A 23,432-nucleotide genomic window follows, 5' to 3' on the forward strand; every position below is an offset into this window, starting at 1 on the left:
TTTGTCTTATATTGTTTCTAGTACATTCCAACATTCCCCTTTTTAATTTTTTTTAATAAAATTTCTGTTTCTAAATAAATTTGAAAACAAAATTACGTGTGAAGAATCAAAATCCCTATGCATAAATTAAGCAACAACACTTTCACTCTGACATATATGAATAAGGTGTATTTTAAAGTTATTCAATATGTATTAAAATTAGACTAAGATACACCATAATATTATTCGAGTTCACTGAATTATTTTGTAACTGCAATGATGCTTAACAGCCATAGGGTGTCAGTAATGAGTAACAAAGTAACACAAGACCTCCCACTGATCCATCATCATTGTCATTTGCATAAATTATCAAGAACTTTGAGTTGTGGGGGAGATGCAAACCACCTGGGCCACAGGAACTTTATTATCAGGAACTAAATGTTCCTGGCCTTGTTGGTAGAAAAGGGGGTTGTGACGTTCTCCCTTTTTAAGCCCATAGTAAGCCAAAGATGCAGATGCATTCCTTGCAGCATGCGCTTGATCACCGATGAGATCCGTGCAACCTTGGATGGATGCATTCAATGAATTTTAAATGTTTGGATGAGGTGAAACTACGCACACGTGCACAAAACTGTGCGGGACCACCCGAGGTTCATTGACCGAGCCAGTAAAAATTTCATAAATACATAGGACCAATACGTACTTGATTTTTTCAAAAACTTAATCCATTGTGTTATAGCCACTAAAATTCATCAACGCCATTGATCTTTTTGCCACAGTGTGCACAGTTTTTAGAGTCAGGTTCAATCATTCCATAAGGAATTGCTTGAACAAGATATGTCAGAGTGTTTGTCAAAAACGAGACAAGCCTTGATAAATGAATCACCCAACCAAGATTGTCTTTGTCACTTGCAAGGAGCAGTCCACCAAAGAGAAAAGCTTTCCCGCTCCTGTGCGGCGTTTTATTGAAGCACAGCAAAGTAATTTGTATATGCAAACTCATAAAGAATGGAAAAACATGAACACTTTGACATTGTCATATGTCAAATGTGAAATAATCAGTTCAAATTTTATACTGGAAAAAAACATGGAGTTCACCCCCCACTATTGGTTATTCTTTGGCAATTATTTTGTGCACTGATTTAATTTGGCATAAACAAATGTTCAGCAGACCTGCAAGTAAAAGTCAATATTTAAAAATAAAACGGCAATAACCTTGAACGCATTTCCCCAAACAACTTAATGTTGTGATGCATATTTCTAATGAAAGAAAGTCGTTCTTTCCAAAGCAAATGAGAGTCGGACGGGTACAAACCTGCTTTGTGTTGCACAACACGAGGTTGGTTGCAAACTTCGCCCAGCGATTGAAGATGTTGCTCGTTCTCTTCTTTTATTCCACAAAGTTCCTCTTTGCACTTGGGTGTCGTTATTTCACACATTTTCAAATGATAATTCCAAAAAATCCGCACTCGATCTCTGCTTGGCGATGAGTCATGTGCCTCTTTTCGTTAGCGGCTAGCTAGCTAGCAAGCTAAGCTAACTACGCCGAAAAGCATCAACGCGCGAAAATGAGGTTATCGGGACACAAAGACTTAACGAATTACATCCTGTGAGAAAATTACAGTCAGTTCCACACTAAATCAGAAGAATTTAGCGATGGGTGTTTTTGTTCCGGTGTGGACGGGTCGGTGGATGTGGTCGAGGTCCTTTTTTTTTTTTTTTTTTTTTTTTAATTTATTTTTTTTTAATTTATTTTTTTATTTTATTTATTTATTTTTTTTTTTATGTGGTCGAGGTCCTTCGGAAGCTGCACGCTTGCTAATGACGTCATGCTTCAGACACGTATTTTTCAAATATATTTCTTTGCCTCTGTGTCTGTTTTTACACCTTGATGTTCTATTTTAATATATATTTTATATAATATTTGAATTCGGTTGATAAAAAAAAAATTTAAAAAAATAAATTAACGCCACATTGGCGAGTCAGCTCTTACGTCACTTCTGCCTTTGCCCGGAGAATCCGCTGCTGCAACTGCAGTGGGACGTTTACGTTTCTCCGAACGAACTTGCAACAATGCTGTGGTTCACTCGCAGGCTTCGAAGTTAACTTTAAAAACTGCTTGCCCTTAGGGCAAGTGCCAAAATTTGCCTTGCCCGAGTGGCCAAATTACTTGCCCAACTTGGGCAAGTGACAATTTTTTTTCTCCTTCCCAAAGATTAAATTACCTTGCCCTGAGTGACTTTTTGGATGACAAAGTGTGTGATTACAAATTGCATGAATTTTTTTTTCGGACAGTTCCTGCCTCGAAAGAATTACAACAGAATTACAATTACACAGTCTTGTTTTCATCATCAACCATGAAACCCTGCTCACAACAGCATGTATCATCCTGTGCAGTTATTGAAAATGTTAATTGTAGTTTTAATAATTAAGAAATCTTCATGTTAAATTGGGAAAATGATATTACAGCAATCCAGATATCAATTTTAAGTCCAGGGGAGCCTATTAATTGAGTAATCACATGAGTAAAATATGAGTGTGGGAAATTTGTGTGTTCCTTTAAGACCAGTGCCTGTGGCGCTGCCTCCATAAGTTTCATAGCATAAACAGAACACAGTCAATGACACGATGTCAGGTCACATCATGGAGCTAACGAATTAACAGCCAATAATCAAATATTACTCCCTTCCTTACTCGCAACTGAATTGTCTACTTAAAAATATTCGAGCTACTTTAGTCATGTCAGAATCCGAAATGTTCGGATTTGAACGAACTTGTCGCCACTTGTAAACATGCGCAGAAGGTAAGAAAACTTCCGACTGTCAATTTTCGGACGAAATATCGTAGGTTTTTGTTGTGTTTTTCAAACTTCAAATGAAGATGCAACTCCAGTGAGTTCCAATACTGCGGGGCAGTGCGGCGCTATGCCGAACCAACACACCAAAAAGTCGTAACTGGCGACCGTTCAAAAATCTGAAATATATTCTTGCTTTTTTTTAACCACAATGGCCGAAGGAAGGAAAAGTGTGGATTTAATTGCAGATACACTTGCAAGGACATTTTCAAGTCGGACCTTTCAAGAGAAGCTATATCGTCCAACACTCACTCAGTGGTGCGTAAGTGTGTTTCTGGATATTATTTGTCCAGCCGTGGTGTCATAAATGATGGTATTTTGATGGGGATTTATTCAAGTAGAACAAAGTAGGACTTCACTGAAGGCACAGGTGTGAAATGCACTGAAGTAACTTAAAAAGTAAAAGTAAAAAAAGAATGTGTTTAAGAATGTGCAAGAAAGAAAAATGTTGACAAGTGCGTATATTTTGTCTTTGAAGTGTGGGTCCTTGCTGCCTTCCGGAGAGGCTGGATTGGTGATGGAAAAGAACGAAAGAAAGAAGAAAGATTTTATTCTCGTCACATGCTGATGTCAAAAGAAGTCTCCCCAAAAACGTGTGCGTGTGTGCGCTCCGCGCACCTGCGAGCCCCCTCTCAGACATTCCCTTCTGATGGGGAATGCCCAAATAGGACATGAATATCTAATTTCCCTTGTTTCATATGCAATTCCCATCACGCTAGTCTTCAGGATTTCCCTCCAAAAGTCCCCCAGAGGGAGAGCAGATGCGTCTCCCCTTTGATTCGACCAGTCTACTAGTGACCACCTTAAATTACTCTCATACCCTCAAAGGTCACTGACCTGGCGAGAGAATTGCCCCCACCATAAACAATGCTCAGGCCTATTTTCTCTCAGGGCAGTATCTGGTTACATCGGAACTTCAGAACCAAGACTGGTCACTTCTGTGAGCTCCAGTCCCTTCATAGTTTCATAAAGAGAATTACATCCCATATCTAAATTAGGCCATTTAAAAATACACAACTTTTTTTTTATTTATTTCAATGTATATTTAAGCTTGCTTATGTAATAATAGAATATTTATTCAATTGTTTTAGTATGTAAAATTATCAACAATTTGAACATTTTTATTTCACACTTGAATATTTCTGAACATATTTGTTCTTTTGAAAATGTGTGCAATTTAAATTATTCCATCCATCCAGCCATTTTCTGCCGCTCATCCAGGGTCGGGTTATTGAATTAATTTTTTAAGTATTTTTTATAATTCAATATTTATTTCAAGATCAGGACTCTTCTCAATTAGTTCAATATTTATAAAATGTTTCTATATTTGTTAATTGAATTAAGTCTGTATGTGGTTTCCAATTTTACATTTTAATATTTTCCTATTTCACTATATAAATAATCCAATGTATAAAAAATATAATATAGCATGAACAAAAATATTTGGTATATTTGACAAAATGATAGTTTTTTTCCAAAGTGAGATTCTGCTTAGCAACAAACCCCAAACGCTTGATAGAGCTCAACCTAGAAAGAAAGAAATTTATTCAGAAAGCTAAATATTAAATGTATGTAAGGGGATATTTGAAGAGTTTGAGTTATGTTCAATAGACCATTCATACCCGAGCCACCCAAACACAGCAAGAAAACCAGCGCTGACTCCAGTCACCATCAAGTTGCCAACTCCTGACATACCAAAACCTTTGAGAGAAACTGAGCCGATTTGCGTTTCTCTTTCTGGTTCTTTTTATAGTTCAACTTCTAGTTTAGTTTTTCACCTTTTCACGGCGTAATGAAGGCCAGTTGAGCAAGTGGAACAAGTGATTTTATTGATGATTGTGGAAGGCACCGATTTCATAAGCAGTTTCTTCTCACACCTTTTCCATTAGGTACGATTAAAAAGACAACTGAAAAGCAGAACATTAACAAATGTTATTCCAGGCAAAGGCAATTAATTTATTTTTCATGTTTGATGTAAACACACACAAAAAAAAATCATCATCACTCAGACACAATGGTTCTTCTGGCAATGATCACATTGGCTTAGTGTCAATAAAAGAGCTTTGCAAAATTCAATATATCATATTTTATTCAAAATCACATTTACATCTGACCACAAAGACTCAGTTCCTTCAGTATTTTTGTCTTTTTTTCAGCTTCAAGTATCGCTGCTTATCTCACCAGCACAATTGTGACTCTCCGCATGCTGTTTAGTGGAGAATTTTTTAGCACAAACGCTGCAACTGAATGGCTTTTCTCCTCTGTGTGTTCTTGTGTGGCGTCGTAAATGTGACTTTACAGAGAACCCCTTGGCACAAACTGAGCATGAAAATGGTTTTTCTCCAGTGTGTAATCGTGTATGTGTTTTTAAATTTGGCTTAAAAGAAAAGCTTTTGCCACAAACTGAGCAAGAAAAAGGTTTTTCTCCACTGTGTGTTCTTGTGTGACTTATTAAATCAGACTTTCGCGAGCAACTCTTGCCACAAACTGAGCAGGAAAAAGGGTTTTCTCCACTGTGTTTTCTTGTGTGTTCTGTTAAACTTTCCTTTCTCGAGAAGCATTTTCCACAAACTGAGCATGAAAAAGGGTTTTCTTCAGTGTGTAATTGTGTATGTCTTTTTAAATTTGACTTAAAAGAAAAGCTTGTGCCACAAACTGAGCAGGAAAAAGATTTTTCACCACTGTGTGTTCTTGAGTGATTTATTAAATGAGACCTTCGAGAGAAACTCTTGCCACAAACTGAGCAGGAAAAAGGTTTTTCTCCACTGTGTGTTCTTGCATGGCTTGTTAAATGTGCCTTTTGAGAGAAGCTTTTTCCACAAACTGAGCATGAAAAAGGTTTTTCTCAAGTGTGTAATCGTGTATGTGTTTTTAAATTTGGCTTAAAAGAAAAGCTTTTGCCACAAACTGAGCAAGAAAAAGGTTTTTCTCCACTGTGTGTTCTTGCGTGTTCTATTAAATTTGCCTTTTGAGAGAAGCATTTTCCACAAACTGAGCAGGAAAAAGATTTTTCAACACTGTGCGTTCCTGTGTGCCTTACTAAATGAGACTTCCGAGAGAAGCTTTTGCCACAAACCGAGCAGGAAAAAGGTTTTTCACCACTGTGTGTTTTTCTGTGCCCTTTTAAAGACAACTTTGAAGATAATGAGTCAGTGTGACATGCCCTTTCACCTTTAGTTTGCTCATTATCATCATCATCATCATCGTGATGAGCGTCTGATAATGTGTCCTCATTATGTGCTTGTGATGGCCCCCAGTGGTCTTCATCACCTTCTGTTGTCACGTGACAACTTGAACTGCTGCTTGGAGGCTCCGCCCCTCTCTTGTCCTCACTCTCATCCTTGTTTTCATCTTCAGTCTTTATAGGGACAACGTTCACTGGTGACTTGTTGATCTCCTCCTCGTCCTCCTTTTTGATGTGAGTCAAGTCTGGGTCCTCTTTCACAGAACAGAGATCATTTTGTCTGACGTCTGCAGGACACAAAAAGACAAATTTGGTTTGGTCAAGTCAAACCACATGCGGCGACTTTGTCTTATTTTCTACAGCGCTATCTTGACTTGTGCCTGCCGAACACCAATCAATGCGTGCGACCCCGATTTGGACCGGACCATGGGGGCATTTCACAAAATTACGTCCTACGATGTAAACCTCACTTTAGCAGCACAACAACAGTGATAAACGAGCATTTAAAAAGGAAGCACGTTGCGGCTGATGCCCGATTTCATTCCTGACATAGTCACAGACGTTTCTGGAAGCGAGCTGAAGTTAGCACACACAGGCTCTTGTGTGCGTCTGATGGAACACCTGTTGTGGGACCCTAACTTATTGATGCAGACCACTGGGGCCCATTGCAACATAACGTCATTGATAGAATAGAAATCATTCAAGTGAAAAATGTTTACAAGTATTTCTTTTTGCATTTCGAGATTGTTTCATCGTGGGTATTTTTTTGCTTCCATTATAATCTGGATGCCTAAAAGAATTAAAGGGGCCCTGGAATCAGAGTTGCTATTTATTGCATGATTTACGTTTGGGTTTTTTTTGCCCAAAATGACATTTAGCCTGCAAGTACATTCCAACATTCCCCTTTTTATTTTATTTTTTAAATTTCTGTTTTTAAATAAATTTTAAAACAACATTATGTTTGAAGAGTCAAAATCCCTACACATAAGCATGAAGCAACAACACTTTCACTGTGACTTTCATGTTGACATATTTGAATAATGACTGTATATTTTCAAGTTATCCAATATGTATTCAAATTCGACTAAGATCCACCATAATATTTGAAGAGTTCACTGAATTATTTTGGAACTGCAACGATGCTTAACAGCCATAGAGTGTCAGTAATGAGTAACAAAGTAACACAACATTGTCATTTGCATAAATTACCAGGAACTATGAGTTGCGGGGGAGATGCAAACCACCTGAGCCACAGGAACTTTATGACCAGGAACTAAATGTTCCTGGACTTGTTGACAAGATGGCGGCGCGCATGGACGCAGCGGCTAACAGCTCCCCCTCACAGTGCTCCTTTTTACTTTTTATTAGTGTTTGCTTGCTCTTATTGGCATCAACTGAGGCACAACATCGATATACCCGCCAGGACATCGTGAACATTGGATATCGATGCGAAATAACCATCACAGAGGAATTTTGCTATGATCGCAAAATTCCGAACGAACTGGCGAGGCTGCCCGGCTCACCGTGGCTGGTCATCGGGGCCGGGAGGCGGCGCAGGCGACGCAGAGAGAGGAAGCAGAAGCGAGGCTGCAGGTCCGGTGTCTTGCAACGGCTGCGACGGCAGCCCCATAGGCAGCCACTACAGAGTCTGCACCTCACCAACGCCAGATCCGTGGTCCACAAAATCGACGACCTGGGATTACAAATCCTGGGAAACCGCTATGTGCGCGATAGCAGTGTGATCGTCGTCACGGAAACCTGGCTGCACGCGGACATCCCCGACGCTAGCATCCAGCTGGCCGGGCGCTCGCTACATCGCGCGGATCGGACGAGGGACACCGGTAAGAGAAGGGGCGGGGGGCTCTGTGTTTACGTGCATGAGAACTGGTGCGGCGATAGCACGATCGTCGAGAAGCACTCTTCCCCCGACATCGAGTTCATGTCCGTTAAATGCCGGCCTTATTTTCTCCCGAGGGAGCTAACGGTCGTGATTGTCACAGCTGTTTACATCCCTCCCGAAGCTAGCACTAGCACGGCGCTCTCGCTACTCGCGTGCGTCATCAAAAATGGCGGCGCCCTGTTCGGCGGCGGCTACATCGGCTCGCAACAGTTTGGACATCTTGGTCAAAATGCTCAGTCTTCGACTCAGTTTTTGATGGCGGACACAGTCAACTCAAACCGCAGATTAGCATATGATCGCAGGTTTTTGCAGGATATGCGATCATCCAGTAATCAAGTGCCCGTTGCTACGACCACTCTGGAGTGGTTACATAGCCTCGGAGTGCTACGCCGACAAGACCCAGCGGCCTACGGAGCAGCGGAGCAGAGAGGCAAGCGTAGGCGATGTGACCGGAGGAGGAAGCGGGGTTGTCGGGCTGGCCTAACAGCTAGGCTAAAGGCTAAACCCTTCAGAACGCCTCTCCCATCCATTTTTCTCTCCAACGTTCGCTCTCTGGACAATAAACTGGACCATCTACAACTGGAGCTAACATCGAACCGCGAGATGACGAACTGCTGCGCTATAATTCTGACGGAGACATGGTTAAACTCATCAATCCCGGCTGACGCTGTTAGCATTGGGGGGCTAACTGCATTCCGTGCTGACAGGAGCGGCGAACTCACCGGTAAGAACAGAGGAGGCGGACTATGCATTTATACCAATAACAACTGGTGTAAAAATGCTAGGATAATCTCGAATCACTGCTCACGGGACATTGAGCTTTTGACGGTGATCTGCAGACCCTTCTACCTCCCCAGGGAGTTTACCGCTACTATCGTTACTGCTGTGTACGTGCCCCCCAGCGCTAATACAAAGGAGGCAATGGACGTTCTCTACCGAACTGTGAGTGAACTGCAGCATGCTTACACTGGAGGCATTTTCATTGTTGCTGGAGACTTTAACCAGGCCAACATGAAAACAGTTCTCCCGCATTTCTACCAGCATGTGGACTTTGCTACAAGAGGAAGGAACACATTGGACTTGGCCTACACAAATATCAAAGGAGCATACAGAGCAGCCCCCCGCCCCCACCTTGGCTCATCAGACCACCTTTCTGTTATGCTAATTCCTGCATACAAGCCCCTGCTGACCAGAGAAAAACCTACAGTGAAGCAGGTGAGGGTGTGGACTGAGGGGGCAATGGAGGCACTACAGGACTGCTTTGAATGCACAGACTGGGACATGTTTAAATCGGCTGCCACCTACAACAACAAAATAAACATAGGTGAGTATGCCATGTCTGTGTCAGCCTACATCAGTAAATGCGCAGAGGACGTCAGCAACACCAAAACCATCTGCAGCCGTGCCAATCAGAAGCCCTGGATGACTGCTGAGATACGCAAATTGCTAAAGGCACAGAACCTTGCCTTTAAATCTGGTGATGAGGAGGCACTGAGATCAGCGAGGGCCAACCTGAACAGTGCTGTCAGACTAGCAAAGCGATCTCACAGTCAAAAAATCCAGGACCTTTTCCTCAGCACAACCAACACCAGGGATATGTGGAAAGGCATTCAGGCCATCACCAGCTACAAGCCAACCACCCCCCCAGTGGGGGACACTGGCATGGACTTCCTGAATGACCTCAACAACTTCTTTGGGAGGTTTGAGGCACAAAATGGCACCCCTGCAGTGAAAGCGGTTCCACATCAGGACGAAAGAGCACTCCTCCTGGACTCAACTGACGTGAGGAAGACCCTGAAAAGGGTCAACACACGGAAGGCTCCAGGCCCTGACAACATTCCAGGGCGGGTCCTTAGGGAGTGCGCCGATCAGCTGGCTTGTGTCCTAACAGACATTTTCAACACCTCGCTAGACCAAGCCACAGTACCATCATGCTTCAAGATTGCCACCATCATCCCAGTGCCAAAGAAACCCCAGATCTCATCATTGAACGACTACCGGCCCGTTGCACTGACTCCTGCCATAATGAAGTGTTTTGAGAGGCTGGTTAAGGAGCACATCACCTCCAGTCTCCCCTCCTCACTTGACCCCTTTCAGTTTGCCTACCGGACAAACCGCTCCACCGGGGATGCCATCTCCTCTGCTCTTCACCTGAGCCTGACACACCTAGAGGAGAAGAACACCCACGTGCGGATGCTGTTCCTGGACTTCAGTTCAGCATTCAACACCATCATCCCACAACTCCTGGTAGACAAACTGAGACTTCTGGGCTTCAACACCCCCCTGCGGAACTGGCTGCTGGACTTCCTCACTGACAGACCCCAGTCAGTGCGGCTTGGTCAGATCACCTCCAATGTCATCACCCTCAGCACGGGCTCCCCCCAAGGTTGTGTCCTGAGCCCCCTGCTGTTCACCCTGATGACACACGACTGCGTCCCTAGGTCAGCCACAAACCACATCGTGAAGTTTGCGGACGACACAACAGTGGTGGGCCTCATCAGGGACGACAACGACCTGGCCTACAGAGAGGAGGTGGAGCAGTTGGTGGGCTGGTGCAGAGTCAACAGCCTGGTCCTGAATGTTGACAAAACTAAAGAGATCATTGTCGACTTCAGGAAAAACCAGCCCAACCATGCCCCACTTCTCATCAACAACAAGGCTGTGGAGGTGGTCAGCAGCACCAAGTTCCTAGGGGTGCACATCACAGACAAACTCACCTGGTCTGTGAACACTGCATCACTGGTGAAGAGGGCACAGCAGCGCCTGTACTTCCTGCGGAGGATGAGGAGAGCCCACCTGCCCCCACCCACCCTCATCACATTCTACAGAAGCACCATAGAGAGCATCCTGACTAACTGTATCTCTGTGTGGTGTGGAGGCTGCAGTGCCTCCGACTGGAGTAGTGTGAGGAGGGTGGTGAGGACAGCAGAGAAAATCATCGGGACTTCTCTCCCCTCCATTCAGGACATTGGCCAGAAGCGCTGCCTATCCCGAGCCAAAAACATCATTAGGGACCCCTCTCACCCCCATCATGGACTGTTCACTCTGCTAGCCTCTGGGAAGAGGTACTGCAGTGTGCGGTGCAGAACCACCAGGTTCTGCAACAGCTTTGTCCCCCTAGCCATTAGACTGTTAAACGGTCAATCACACATATAGTAAGCCTACCCAGCTGTTACCCCCCCACTTGCGTGTTTCACTCTACAAACTTTCTATTTTTTTGCACTGTTGTACATAATCCCTTTTCTATATTCCTACTAAATACGACATAGTTATATCTGTATATTTATGGAACCTGTGCGGGTCAGATGTGTCGACATTTCGTTCTGTATACATGTGTACAAGAATGACAATAAAGTATATCTGAATCTGAATCTGAATCTCTGAATAAACATCAGCGGGCGCACCCTGATGGCGTCCACATTGTAGCGGGAGACTTTAATAAGGCCAATTTAAAGACTGTACTCCCAGAGTTTCACCAGCATGTCAAGTGCCCAACGAGGGGAGACAACACTCTCGACCATGTGTACTCGAACATCAAGCACGCATACAGAGCCCTCCCACTCGCCCCTCTCGGCCAGTCAGACCACCTGTCCTTGCAGCTCGCACCTGCGTACACCCCTCTCAGGCGCAGATTCAGGCCTACCACAAAGACTGTGAAAACCTGGCGTGACGGCGCCATGAGTGAATTACAGGACTGCTTTCATGACACAAACTGGGACCTCTTGATCATCAGGACCTTGATGTCTACACGCATTGTGTACTGGACTACATCAAGTTCTGCATGGAAACTGTGTCCCAACATAAGACTATACGGACCTTCCCAAATGCGAAGCCCTGGATGTCCAGCAGGGTTCGCTCTCTCCTCAAGGCCCGTGACGCTGCCTTCAGGTCAGGCGACAAAGCCCAGTACAGGGTGGCTCGTGCTGACCTGAGCAAAGGCATCAAGCTAGCCAAGGCAACCTACAAGGGGAGGCTGCAGGCCCACCTTGCCAGAAACAGACCACGGGAGGTGTGGCAGGGTCTACGGAGCATCACCAACTTCCGTGGCAGCAGAACGACCTCTGTAGACCCGAGTGCATCGCTGGCAGAGGAGCTTAACTGCTTCTTCGCTCGCTTTGACTCGCCCCAACCGTCACACCCCCGCACTTCAAGCTCCAACTCCCCCCCACTCATCGTAGAGGAACACGATGTGAGGCGCGCGCTCCTGGCGGTCAACCCCAGGAAAGCTACTGGACCCGACGGAATACCAGGCAAGGTCCTCAGAGCATGTGCCCACCAACTGTCACATGTTTTCTGCAGGATCTTCAACCGCTCCCTGGCTCAGGCAGTCATCCCCTCCTGCTTGAAAACTTCCACCATTATTCCTGTCCCCAAAAAGTCACCAGCCGTCCACCTGAATGACTACCGTCCTGTTGCTCTCACACCAGTCATTATGAAGTGCTTCGAGAGGCTGGTTCTCCAGCACATCAGGGACTGCCTTCCTCCCACTCTGGACCCCTACCAGTTTGCATACCGGGCTAACAGATCCACTGAGGACGCCATCGACACTGCTCTGCATGTTGTGCTGGGCCACCTGGAACGACAGCAGAGCTATGCAAGGATGCTCTTTGTGGACTACAGCTCGGCATTCAACACGATCATCCCAGACATCCTCGTCGCCAAACTGGACACTCTCGGCCTCCCTGCCCTCACACGCATCTGGATTAAGGACTTTCTGACCAACAGACCCCAGACTGTGTTGCTCTGCCCCTACACGTCCTCCACCCTCATGCTGAGCACCGGTTCCCCCCAAGGATGCGTGCTGAGCCCTCTCCTGTACGACCTCTACACCTACGACTGCAGCCCGGCCCACGGCAACAACACCATCGTCAAGTTTGCTGACGACACGACAGTGGTCGGTCTGATCTCGGAAGGTGACGAGACAGCCTACAGAGAGGAGGTAAAGAGACTGACAACTTGGTGCAAGGACAACAGACTGCACCTTAACACTGCTAAAACAAAGGAGATTGTCGTCGACTTCAGGAGGAACAAGACGCTGCCGCCCCCCCTCTGCATCGAAGGCGTGTGTGTGGAGAGGGTCCACACGTTCAAGTTCCTGGGAGTACAGATCTCCGATGACCTTTCTTGGAGTCACAACACCACAGCAGTGGTAAAGAAGGTCCGCCAATGTCTGCACTTCCTGAGAGTCCTCAGGAAATTCAACCTGGACAGGAAGCTGCTGCTGGCCTTCTACCACTCGTCCATTGAGAGCCTGCTGACGTACTGTGTCTCCACCTGGTACAGCGGCTGCACTGAGGCGGACAGAGTGAGGCTCCAGAGGACAGTCAAAACAGCGCAAAGGATTATTGGCTGCCCTCTCCCCTCACTGTCGGACATCTACACCGCCCGGTGCCTCAGAAGGGCTCTCAACATCGTCAATGACAATACCCACCCAAACTCACACCTGTTCGACCTGTTGCCCTCTGGCAGGCGCTACAGATGCATCAAATCAAGGACCAATAGACTGAGAAACAGTTTCTTTCCGAGAGCCATCTCCATTCTGAACTCTCACACACACACGAGAACACCCTTACCTTGCAGAACAGCATTGTGATGTGTTTTTATATGCACTATTCAGTACTAAATTCCATTGCACTCTCTTATTTATTTATCTAATTTATATATTTGTCTGTATTATTGTTGTATTGCACTGGAGAGGGGAGCCCTCTAATCTCGTTGCACACTTGAGTACAATGACAATAAAGGGATTTCTAATTTCTAATTCTAAGCCTGTATTTATGATTAGAGGGAATCGGAGAAGCGGGTTGTTGCAAATAAAGGCTGTCCGAGTTGGGTCAGAACAAAGAAACTGGACGTGTATTTTTCTTAGAAAACCCCACTTAAACATGGTGGCAGCTAGTGATGGGTAGATGAGGCATCCTGTATCGTTTCGACACAGTGACACAATGTATTGACACTGTGTTGACACTGTGTTGCTGAACACTGACACCTGGTGGACTTGCAGGAAACATTTGACAGGGTCATCTGACACTGATCTGTCAAACTAATTTTATCCAATTCTATTGATTAGCGACGTGATGTGTTTTTATATATCCTATTTCGTATTGCATTCCATCGCACTATTTAATTTTCATATTTATCTAATTTATATATTTAACTGAATTATTGTTGTATTGCACTGGAGAGAGGAGCTCTCGAATCTCGTTGCACACTTGAGTACAATGACAAAGGGATTTCTGATTCTGATTAGGCATTTGCTTTCACATTATTTTTACATACACGCAATTTCATAAAAAAAATCTTTGATATTCGAGACGCAGTTGATAAATTAAGAGAACATCTGTCTGAATGCCCAAGTAAAAGTGTTGTGAATGACAATGGACTCATTGTAATTAAAGATTTTTATTCCAAAAAATTAGTTTCTCCAGCGTTTTGTTATTCAGTCTAATTCTTTTTTTGAGGCAATTTCCCCCGCCTTTGAGAAGATCCTCTCACAAGGCACTGAAGAGACCGGTGTGCACAACGCCTGTGTGGCTAATATAAATAGGTGAGGGAACGTTGCCTCCATGGACTTCCAGTATAAGAGCGAGTCTTCCGTACGTGCAACGTGTCCTGCTGACATATAGCGCTGCACCTCTGAGTGTGCATCAACAGTGACGTCTTCCATCTTGCGGATCTTTAATGCAAAGTAACGTGCCAATAACTGTTAATAATAACTTGATGTATAATGGTAGTAAGGTGAAACCGCTGGGCAGATGTAAAGTCAAGCTGAGGAACCCAAGGAACCAGAAACTGTATCGATTGGAGTTCCAAGTAGTGGATGATGACTGCACTGTCCCACTTATAGGGAAAAGAGCCAGTGAGGCTATGAAACTTATCAAGGTGCATTATGAAAATATCATGGCAATGGACAGTATTGTGACAACAGAGAAAGAGACAATAGGAGAGTGGACATTTGAACAGATTAAGATAGACTTTGCAGATGTATTCTCAGGAGATGGGTGTCTGGAAGGAGAGTACACAATAGAAGTGGACAAAAGTGTCAAACCAGTACAGCGACGGGTGCCTGTTGCTATGCTGAAGCCACTGAAGGAGGAGCTTCAAGACCTTGAGCGCAGAGGTATTATCGCACCAGTGGACTGTAGCACCGATTGGATCAGCAGCATGGTGGTAGTACAAAAACAAAATGGCAGACCAAGAATATGCATTGATCCAAAGCCCTTGAACAAGGCTCTCAAGCGCAGTCACTTCCCATTGGCAACTATTGAAGATGTACTCCCAGACTTGTCGAAAGCTAGACTGTTCACGGTGTGTGATGTTAAAAGTGGTTTCTGGCATGTCAAACTTGAAGAGAAGTCTAGCTACCTGACCACATTCTCCACCCCATTTGGGCGCTACAGATGGCTCCGGATGCCCATGGGGATTAGTCCGGCACCTGAGGTTTTCCAGAGAAAATTGAATCAAGCATTGGATGGACTGCCTGGTCTGTATATCATTGCTGACGATGTGCTTATTGCAGGCCAGGGTGAGAGACAGGAAGATGCGATAAGAGACCATGATGCAAAGTTGAGACAGTTTCTGGACAGATGTAAACAAAAGAACATTAAATTGAATCCAGACAAGTTCAAACTGAGACAGGCTGAGTGCAATTACATTGGACACAGGCTCACAGCAGGTGGACTGAAAGTTGACCCAGACAAGGTCCGTGCCATTGAGCACATGCCGAGGCCCACAGACGTCAAGGCAGTGCAAAGACTGTTGGGTATGATAAACTATCTGGCGAAATTTTGCCCCAAGCTTTCAGACCAATGTGAGGTACTGAGACAGTTGACACACAAAGATGTTGAATGGGAATGGATGGAGCAACATGAAACGGCTTTTGCGAAACTTAAAATGATGATTGCAGGTGCTCCTGTCCTGAAGTATTACTGCCCTGAGGAGGATTTAGTGGTGCAATGCGATGCATCGGACACTGGTTTGGGGGCAGCACTAATGCAGAAAGGCAAGCCCATTGCTTTTGCAAGCAGAGCACTCACGCAGACGGAACGTGGCTATGCTCAGATTGAGAAAGAGTTTTTAGCCATGGTTTTCAGTGTAGAGAAATTTCATCAGTTCACGTATGGGCGTAAGGTCACTGTCCAATCCGATCATAAGCCGCTCGAGACAATTGTGAGGAAACCTCTGTTGAGTGCTCCAAAGAGACTCCAAAGGATGATGCTGCGCATTCAGAAATATGATTTGACTGTAGTGTACGTTCCTGGCAGGGACATGTTACTGCAGACACGTTGAGTAGAGCATATCTCCCAGAATGCTCACCCCTGGGCTCTGTTGAGGCTGACATAGAAACTGTTAACATGGTGCAGCACCTCCCTATCTCCAGTGACAGCCTGAGCAGGATTAGAGTAGCTACAGAAGAAGATAGAGCGCTTCAAACGCTTATTAAGATGATGCAACAGGGATGGCCATCAGACAGAAGATCAATACCGCCGGAGATCAGGCCATACTATTCGTTTCAAGGGGAGCTGAGTCACCAAGATGGCATTGTTTTTAAAGGTGAACGTGCTGTTATCCCTACCGCACTCCAGAAGGACATCACCAGCCGTCTGCATTCATCTCATCTAGGTGTTGGAGGATGTCTGAGGAGAGCCAGAGAATGCGTTTTCTGGATTGGCATGAATGACCATATTACAGCACACATCGCTCGTTGTGACATCTGCAGGTCAGTAGATGACAGACAACAGAAGGAAACACTCAACCCACATGATTTGCCAAACAGGCCATGGGCAAAGGTGGGCGTCGACATTTTTCAGGACAAGAACTACCATGTGACAGTGGACTATTACTCGAATTATTGGGAAATAGACTTTTTGCCTGACACTAAATCTGCCACGGTGATAAAGAAACTGAAAGCCCACTTTGCTAGATATGGCATTCCCAGCACTGTAATTTCAGATAATGGACCTCAATACTCATCGGAGGATTTCCACAGGTTCAGTCGGCTGTGGGAGTTCGAGCACAAGACATCATCTCCAGGTTACCCTCAGAGTAACGGCAAAGCAGAGTCTGCCGTGAAGACAGCAAAAAGACTTTTGCAAAAGGCTAAAGCGGCTGGGCAGGACCCATATCTTGCGTTATTGGATCACCGCAATACACCGTCACAAGGACTAGACTCAAGCCCGGCGCAAAGACTGCTGAGCCGCCGTACAAGGACACTGCTCCCAGTCAAGCCCAGCCTTCTTCGGCCCAAAGTGATTAGAGCAGGGCCAGTGCTGCTGAAAAATCAATTCCGCCAGTGTGCTTATTACAACCGCTCTGCTAGGGATCTCGATGCATTAAAACCTGGCGATTGTGTTAGGGTTCAGCCTTTTCACCCCCACACTAAGTGGAGGTTGGGCAGAGTGAAAAACTGTATTGATTGCAGATCCTATGACATTGAATTGGATTCAGGTGCTGTTCTGAGAAGGAACCGTAGACACCTCAGGCGTGCTCTGGGAGATCCACATGTGGGGCCAATTGACATGGAGGCTGAGGATCCACCAAACACCCAAGCGAGTCCAATACAACCTCAGCCAGCCGCTCCGTCCGATAGGGATAGGCCGATGACAACTAGGAGTGGTAGAGTTATTCACAAGCCGCGAGCGGTACAAGGACTTTACTACTTAATCACATGCTTTGGGGATTCTTATTTTTAAGGGTAATTGTAATTGTGAAAAAAAAAAAAAAAAAGGGTGGGATTCCTCCTAACAGAGGAGCACTGTTTTGTTTGGGATGTTGAAATTGCATCTGTCACTGAGAAAAAAAAAAACTGTTGTCTCAGCATTGTTCACATTGTATGTGTTCTGCACCAAGTCCAATTTAAAGGACAAGCTTTCCAAAAAGAGAAAGGATGTAACAATATGGTATGCTGTGTTATCAGGTGCATCAGTAGGGGGCACTGCAGGGCAGTTGGATGTGTGTAAGCCTGTTGTTAGGACTGCAGGGCATTCGAGGAACACGTTGTTGGAAATAAACGCTGGCCAAGTTGGGTCAGAGCAAAGAAACTGGACTTGTATCTTTTCTTAGAAAACCCCACTTAAACAAAATTTACAACCACATCGCAACTTGTCGAAAAAGCCTGGAAAAAGGCAAAGGTGCAAATATGTTGACATAAAGTATCACTTTATCATGTCAACTGTTAATAATAGGGAAATACATTTGAAATACTATCCAACCGACGACATGGTGTCAGATGTAAAAACAAAACCAGCAACAAAAGTAAAATTCAATACATCTCTCAAGTTCATATTTGGGAACTAAAATGTTTGTTCATGTGCATACGGTTCAAATCGTACGTTTTTCCAATGTTTAGAAGAAGATAACGATGATTTGGATCGCAAATGGTGACATCTGTCGGTGAGTTGGTGACAGTGCTCCATAAAACCAGCAGCCAATCATATCACAGCGGGGTGTGTCCTGTTCTTCCGCTTTCGTGACGAACAGACTGCCATTTTCTCGAAGGAAAAAAACGACGCCAAAAAAAAAAATAAAAAAATAAACATAAAAACGACGCCATCTTTCATTCGTCTCGTCGAACAAAGAGAAGCTCACGAGTTATCGCCAAGCAGAGATCAAGTGTGGATTTGTTGAGATTGGCGTTTGAAAATGAGTGCAGGAATGACACCCAAGTACAAAGTGGAACTTTGTGGAATAAAAGAAGAGAACGAGCAACATCTTCAACTTCTGGGCGAAGGTTGCAAGCAGCCTCGTGTTGTGCCACTCAAAGCAGGTTTGTACACGTTTTACTCTTATTTGCTTTGTAAAGAACGACTTTCTTTCATTAGAAATATGCATCACAACATTAAGTTGTTTGGGGAAATCGTTCAAGGTTATTGCCGTTTTATTTTTTAATATTGGGGGGGGTGGCTAGCAGCGAGAGGGTGCACAGAGCTGAAGGAAGCAGGACGGCTGTAAAAATGAACAACAATGCCTGCTTTTTCCCTGGTGTCAGTCACCTTTATCTGGTGCACTAAGCTATTTCAGTCATCAGCAAATTAAGCTCTCCCAAAGGCCTCAGGGCATTTCAACCTGACACCTCATGTTTCAAAACTATGCTTACGGGTTAATAGAAGGTCACAAAAACATGGACTTCTTAAACAGGAAAACGTGAGTTCAGTGGTAACAGAGTTGTGTCTATGCTGGCAGTTTAGCAGGAAGCCACAAAAACAGATGCACGTCTTGAACCGTGTTTGACAGGAGACCGTTTAGCTCGCATTGAACAGAAGTGTGACCCAAACATGTCTTGGAAGCTGAAACCGTTCGAACAACAGGAAGAGTGTGGACGGACGGGTGTGATAAAGTCAAAGTGTGTCCATTCTTTATGAGTTTGCATATACAAATTACTTTGCTGTGCTTCAATAAAACGCCGCACAAGAGCGGGAAAGCTTTTCTCTTTGGCGGACTGCTCCTCGCAAGTGACAAAGACAATCTTGGCTGGGTGATTCATTTGTGCAGGCTTGTCTCGTTTTTGGCAAAAACTCTGACGTATCTTGTTCAAGCAATTCCTTACTGAAGGAATTCTGCCTGACTCTAAAAAATGTGCACACTGCGGCGAAAACATCAATGGTGGTTAATCAATTTTAGTGGATAAAACACAAAATATTACGTTTTTAAAAAAAATCAAGTACGTATTGGTCTTATTTATGAACTTTGTACTGGCTTGGTCGGGTGAGAGTCAATGAACCTCGGGTGGCCCTGCACTGTTTTGTGCACGTGTGCATAGTTTCACCCCATCCAATCATTTAAAATACATTTAATGCATCCATCCAGGGTTGCAAGGATCTCATCGGTGAAAAAGCGCATGCTGCAAGGAATGCATCTGCATCTTTGGCTTACGATGGGCTTAAAAAGGGAGAACGTCACAACCCCTTTTTCTACCAACAAGCCCAGGATTATTTAATTCTATCTCTAAATGCAAAAAGAAATACTTGAAAACGTATTTCGCTTGAAGGATTCCTATTTTATCAATGACATTATGTTGTGATGGCCCCCAGTGGTCTGCATCAATATGTTGGGGTCCCACAACAGGTGTTCCATCAGACGCACACAATAGCCTGTGTGTGCTAACTTCAGCTCGCTTCCAGTAACGTCTGTGACTATGTCAGGAATGAAATCGGGCATCAGCCGCAACATGCTTCCTTTTTAGATGCTCGTTTATCACAGCTGTGCTGCTAACGGGAGGCTTACATCGTAGGACGTAATTTTGTGAAATGTCCCCATGGTCCGGTCCAAATCGGGGTCGCACGCATTGCTCCGTGTGCGGCAGGCACAAGTCAAGGTAGCACGGTAAAAACAATATAAGACAAAGTCGCCGCCTGAACTTTGACTTGACCAAACCAAATTTGTCTTTTTGTGTCCTGCAGACGTCAGTGAATACAATCTCCGTTCCGTGAAAGAGGAGCCAGACTTGACTCACATCAAAAAGGAGGAGGAGGAGGAGGAGATCAACAAGTCACCAGTGAACGTTGTCCCTATAAAGACTGAAGATGAAAACAAGGATGAGAGTGAGGACAACAGAGGGGCGGAGCCTACAAGCAGCAGTTCAAGTAGTCACGTGACAACAGAAGGTGATGAAGACCACTGGGGGCCATCACCAGCACATAGTGAGGACACATTATCAGTTGCTCTTGACGATGATGATACTAATGATGATGATGGGCATGGCAAAGGTGAAAGGGCATGTCACACTGACAATTGGGTATGTTCTCAGTGTGGGAAATCATCAACTTCAAAGTTGTCTTTAAAACGGCACACAAGAACACACAGTGGAGAAAAACCCTTTTCATGCTCAGTTTGTGGCAAAAGCTTCTCTCGAAAGTTTGATGTAACAATCCACACAAGAACACGCAGTGGAGAAAAACCTCTTTCCTGCTCAATTTGCGGTAAATGCTTCACTCAAAAGTCTCGAGTAAGGCACACAAGAACACACAGTGGAGAAAAACTCTTTTCATGCTCAGTTTGTGGCAAATGCTTCTCTCGAAAGTCTCATTTAGTAAGGCACACAAGAACGCACACTGGAGAAAAACCTTTTTCTTGCTCAGTTTGTGGCAAAAGCTTCTCTCGAAAGTTTGAGATAACAATCCACACAAGAACGCACAGTGGAGAAAAACCTTTTTCTTGCTCAGTTTGTGGAAAATGCTTCTCTCAAAAGGCACATTTAACAGAACACGCAATAACCCATAGTGGAGAAAAACCTTTTTCCTGCTCAGTTTGTAGGAAAAGTTTCACTCAAAAATCAACTTTAACAAGGCACGCAAGAACGCACGGTGGCGAAAAACCCTTTTCCTGCTCAGTTTGTGGAAAGAGTTTCTATCGTAAGTCGTATTTAACGAGCCACACAAGAACACACACTGGAGACAAGCCATTCAGTTGCAGGGTTTGTGCTAAAAAATTATTTTCTAAAAATGGTGCTGAGAGTCACAATTGTGCTGGTGAGAATTGCAGCGATCCTTGAAGCTTAAAAAAAGACAACAAAAAACTGAAGGAACTGACTCTTTGTGGTAAGATGTAAATGTGATTTTGAATCAAATATGTTATATTGAATTTTGCAAAGCTTTTTTATTGACATTAAGCCAATGTGATCAGTGTCAGAAGAACCATTGTGTCTGAGTGATGATGAGTTTTTTGTGTGTTTACATCAAACATGTAAATGAAATTAATTGCCTTTGCCTGGAACAACATTTGTTAACATTATGCTTTTCAGTTTTCTTTTTAATCGTACTTAATGGAAAAGGTGTGAGAAGAAACGGTGCTTATGAAATCGGTGCCTTCCACAATCATCAATAAAATCACTTGTTCCACTTGATCAACTGGCCTTCATTACGCTGTGAAAAGGTGAAAAACTGAACTAGAAGTTGAACTATAAAAAGAACCAGAAAGAGAAACGCAAATAGTCTCAGTTTCTCTTAAAGGTTTTGTCAGGAGTTGGCAACTTGATGGCGACTGGAGTCAGCGCTGGTTTTCTCGCTGTGTTTGGCTGGCTCGTATATGTATGGTCCATTGAACAAAACTCAAACTCTTCAAATATCCCCTCATATACATTTAATATTTCACTTTCTGAATAAATTTCTGACTTGCTAAAACCACTTTCTAGATTGAGCTCTATCAAGCGTTTGGGGTTTGTTGCTAAGCAGGATCTCACTTCGGAAAAAACGTATCATTTTGTCAAATATACCAAATATTTTTTTTCATGCTATATTATATTTTTTATACATTGGATTACCTTATTTTCGCAGTCATCAGGCCCACTTTAAAGTCCTGAAACTCGTCCAAGAAAGCCAGGGCGCCTTTTGAGGTGGAGCGCCCATTATGTGGACCAAGTGCAACAAGTGCACTGCTGGGCTGACTGCAAACATTTACTGCATGCACACCGCTTATATAGAGAGAGAAGGCGGGCGTGGCTAACGACAGCAGGGGGCGTGAGAGGGGAACGATGGGCGTGAACGACAACAGGCGGATATGAGAGGGGAGATGGGTGTGAATGACAATGCAAAGGCACCCCCCCAGTGCAAAGCAGCCCCGATGCCTCTTTGTATACCAGGTGCAACACGTTGCTCAGGCAATTAATCAGCAAAAATGGCATCAATGAAGAGACACTCTTACGAAGCACAGTTCAAGCTACAAGCTATCAGCTACGCAAATGTTCATGGGAATCGAGCAGCTGCGAGGGAATTAAAAATCAACGAATCCATGGTTCGCAAGACGAAGAAGCAGGAAGACAGAGTCAAGAAAGTCAAGTCAAGTCAATTTTATTTGTATAGCCCTTAATCACAGACAGTCTCAAAGGGCTTTACATAGCCACAATCGACATCCCCGATCTTAACCCCCAGGAGGGCAAGGAAAAACTCACAAAACCTCATTAGGGGAAAAGTGAGAAACCTTGAGAAGGGACCACAGATGGGGGAATCCCCCTTCCAGGATGACCAGGCTGCAATGGATGCCAACTGGGCAACATTTGACACATACAATGATGCTATGCAATAATAGATGAGATAATATAAGAGTCAATTGAATGAAGTGCTGCATGAAGACGACTTCGGCAGAGCAGGTCCCTTCCCGGTTTGTCAGTGCCGTATTCTTCATTGCAGGTCACCATCACCTAATTCCCAAGCAGGGGAAGGAGGGGGCAGAAAAGAGAAGAAGCGGCAGTAAACAGGCCAACAAATAATTAAATTAGATGCTAAAGTATATAAATAAATTGATCAAATGCCGCGCTGCAGGAAGACGACATCACTGGAACAGGTGCTTGCCCAGTTGGTCAATGCCTTAAACTTCCTAGTGGGTCACCGTCACCTAATCCCCCAGCCGGGGGAAAAGGGGGCAGAAAAGAGAATAAAGTGGCAGTAAACAGGCCAACAAATATTTCAGCTAAATGCACAAGAGTATAAATGCGTCTTTAATAGTGTTTTGAACATTTCTACTGAGGTGGCGCCTCTAATATCTGAGGGAAGTGCATTCCAAAGCATTGGTGCCCGAATAGA

General features: G+C 44.3%; 2 pseudogenes; one reads left to right on the forward strand and one right to left on the reverse strand.

Annotated features, from left to right (window-relative positions):
- Positions 1 to 1,968: 1,968 nt before the first annotated feature.
- LOC148342386 (uncharacterized) lies at positions 1,969 to 8,136 on the reverse strand (annotated as a pseudogene).
- An 8,135-nt stretch (positions 8,137 to 16,271) lies between these two features.
- The window catches only part of LOC148342387 (uncharacterized), a 76,608-nt pseudogene continuing 69,447 nt past the window's right edge, over positions 16,272 to 23,432 (forward strand).

This window comes from Idiotropiscis lumnitzeri, chromosome 2, assembly GCF_059441095.1.
Source record: "Idiotropiscis lumnitzeri isolate Australia: NSW breed Sydney's pygmy pipehorse chromosome 2, RoL_Ilum_1.0, whole genome shotgun sequence".
NCBI classification, from domain to species: domain Eukaryota; kingdom Metazoa; phylum Chordata; class Actinopteri; order Syngnathiformes; family Syngnathidae; genus Idiotropiscis; species Idiotropiscis lumnitzeri.